General features: G+C 37.3%; 1 pseudogene; it reads right to left on the bottom strand.

The window, feature by feature from the left end:
* Positions 1 to 229: 229 nt before the first annotated feature.
* On the bottom strand, positions 230 to 3,135 carry LOC148641318 (uncharacterized; annotated as a pseudogene).
* Positions 3,136 to 3,355: the final 220 nt, after the last annotated feature.

Genomic DNA, 3,355 nt, shown 5'->3' with positions numbered 1-3,355 from the left:
TCGATAACATAAGCAGGCTCTTGAATAAGGGTTTTGTGAGCCAGTTCTTGCAGAATTTGTTCAATGTTGTGTGCATTTGGCACTCTTCGGCAGCTGTAGTTGTCCAAGATTTCCAGTATTTCATCTTGGTCAGAACTGTTGAAGTCTCTGCGACAACATTCCAAGGTATAACGGTCAGATTCTGAGACATACTTTAGAAAATTGTCAACAAGATCACGCTTCACATATCCAAGAGCTGCCTGTTGCAAGATTACAGGAGCAAGCTTGATGGGCAAACACTTCTCTTTCTGCCAATCAAAAGAAATAATTTTACCTATACTCTGCCACTTTTTCTTGCCATAGTCATGTCAGAGAAATGGTATCTTGAAAGTGCTGCTTGTTGTGCATTGTTCATAGAATTCAAGCCAGAAGTCAGAGAGGCAATCTCTGAGAACGCCTCCATCATCATATCCATTCTCATATTGCCCATTTGGTAGTAAAAGCTTTACTTGAATTTCTGATTGAGTATATGAAAGGTGTTCATCAGTGAAATGTTCAATAAGCTCAGATAGTATCTGGCTGCGTTGGACAACAAGGATTTTTTTGTCTGGTTCCCTGAGTTCTTGTGCCAGAAGCAAAGTGTCTTCTAGATTTTGTTGTACCATCTCAGAGAGGTCTCCATTGAAAATTGTAATGATATGCTATCCTCAATATTTTCCCCAGTAAACATGGTAGAACTTTGTTGAGCTAAACTAGAATCGTCTGTGACATCTGCAGGATAAAATTGTGCCACGTCATCACTGCCTAAGTTCAAATCATTTCCAGTATTTCCAACATAGATGACATCTAATGTTTCTAATTCCAATGGTGAATCAATTTGTGAGTTTGTAAAGGGAAAATCCTGTGTGTTTTCCTGTGAATGACCTGCAGTGTTTGATTCTTGCTGTGTCTCCACACCACTACTGTCATGTTTCTTTTTGGTTGACAGATAGAACCTCATGATAGTTAACTTTGAGGCTTCATATTGAGCTCCCACTGTACTGTCCTGATCTAAGGAAACTCCTTGGTAATTTGTCAGATCCACCTCAAACTCAGAAATATTGCATTCTTTCCATCTGGGAAAAACAAACATATTGCCTCCGCTATGAGGTCTTTTTTTTTCCAGTCCTTTGAAACACTTAACTTTCGTGTTCCACCACCCTTTTTGGTTCTCACCTGAATAAAGCCTCCTTTTCCTTCATCATACAGCATCCAGCCCAACTCTGTGTGTTCACCTCTTGATGATGAGTGATGTTTTCTGGATGCTTACACTTTTTTCTTTTATTCAGTTTTGACTTCAGTCTATCAAAAAGCTTTGATTTCCTACTGTTGGGCTCTTTTCATGTCTCCTACAATATCCCATCACTGCCAATCTGTCTCCATTAGACGGCAAATAATTCCTCGTCTGTTCATCTGTCATTAACATCAGGACACTGGCATCAATCTAAAAATGAATAGTGTATTATCAACTTTCAGTTTCAAAATACCATACTTAAAGCATCATTTTATGTGGATCAATATGCTGATACTGGTTTAAGGAAAAAGGCAATTCGGGATTGTTGAGGTATGAAGTGAACATATCTACTATACATGAAAATATCAATATACTGTACAGTACTGTGCAGAAGTCAGAGACCACCCTTTCATTTATTTAATTTCCAGTTAACACAGCCATTCAGTTCAAATTATTTAGTTTTTGGTTTCAGAAAACAATGCAAGAAACATATATTTGACAGAAAAGTACACTAAATATAATATCAAATCTATCAGTATTTAATTTGTCCACTCTTTACTTTTGTGCAACCTTCAGGCACTCCAAGTCTTCCATCCTTCCAATCAAACAAGTTACAGCTGTGTCCTCCCAACACAAGTTGATCCTAAAACTGTCACTGACATTATATTAGAACACTTTCTATTAAAAGTGACACTAACATTCAAACAACTACCCAAACACACCATAGCTGCCTTGCACATGTCTTTGTCATGTGCATCTGAAATGGCTAGAGGCGATATTTCTGATAAGATTAGCTATAAAGAGAATTTGCTTTCATTAGGAATATATAAGTCAAAGGAAAATAGGTGAAAAACAAGAGTTTCCAAAACTGGAGTCAAAAATTACTACAATATATAGAGAAAATGGGACTCCTAACAATCGTGCAAGGCCTGGTAGACATCACCATAGAAGTTAACGTTTTTATCACTCTCGCATCAGATCTGAAAAAAATCCACAAGTGTTTTTGTTAATATTTCCATTGTAAGAAGACAACACAAAGCTATGGGTCTGAAGGGATGTGTAGCTGTCAAAAAGTCACTATTTGAAAAGGAAATAGACAAATAAGAAGAAAATTTGCCCTAGAACACCAAAACTGGACACTTGAGATAAGTGAGGTTTTCTGGACGATGAGTCATTGAGTGGATTTGGATTTGGATCGGCAGAAGCAGAAAATACAATCAACTTCTAAGACTAAACTTTGGAGGTGTTTACAAGAAGCATGAAAAAATATCCCAGTGGATTTATTTGAAAAACTCAAAGAAAGTCTCCTGTAAATAATGTAAGCTGTAATAAAGGCAAAGGGTGGACACACTAAACAATGAAAGATTTGACATTATATTTAGTTGTGGATGCTTTTGTGTAATTTTGTGTTAAATATATGTTTCCTGGAATAATTTCTGACATTGAAAAATAAATTAATTGCACTTAATGGCCCTTTTGACTGGAAATTAAGTAAACGAAAGGGTAGTGCTGTTAATATCTACAGTAGGTCAGTGGGAGTAAGTTATAATAGACATTAACACATTCATTCTGTTAACTACCTTTTCTTTCTTTATTTTTTCGATAGTGGACTCTGGAATGTCAATCTCCTTGAGGAAATCGATAAGATCCTCCATCCTGCAATTGTGGCCTAGGAAGCACACATGGGACAGTGGTGCAGCCTACTGTTTGCCCTGACTCCAACGACATGCATAATAGTACATTTAGAAGTAGTCCAGGATAGGCAATGATGACCGACACTTGCCGCAAACTGGCATTCACAGGGTGCACATACAGTAGGTCACACCCCAAGGGTATGTGAATGACAAATGTAGAGTAGGCTTTTCAATTTAATCAGACTTGTCACATATAGTATGCATACACAGGCAGCACCTCACTCAACTAATCACCGTCTATAGAACACCCAGATAGCCTGAACTCAAAGATACAGATTTGAAACAGTCTGAACTCTGCAGAAAGTTATATCTCCTGAAAGAGGGTTGGTCAATACTAACCTATTGACTAGTTTTAACTTACTCTACCTTGTAATCATCTTAAGAGCAGCTAACTTATCAAAAAGTTACA

This window comes from Lepisosteus platostomus, chromosome 24 (genome assembly GCF_059453375.1).
Source record: "Lepisosteus platostomus isolate fLepPlt1 chromosome 24, fLepPlt1.hap1, whole genome shotgun sequence".
In the NCBI taxonomy this organism is placed as follows: domain Eukaryota; kingdom Metazoa; phylum Chordata; class Actinopteri; order Semionotiformes; family Lepisosteidae; genus Lepisosteus; species Lepisosteus platostomus.
Note: the sequence above shows the minus strand (reverse complement) of the source record. Positions and strands in the feature narration are given on the sequence as shown.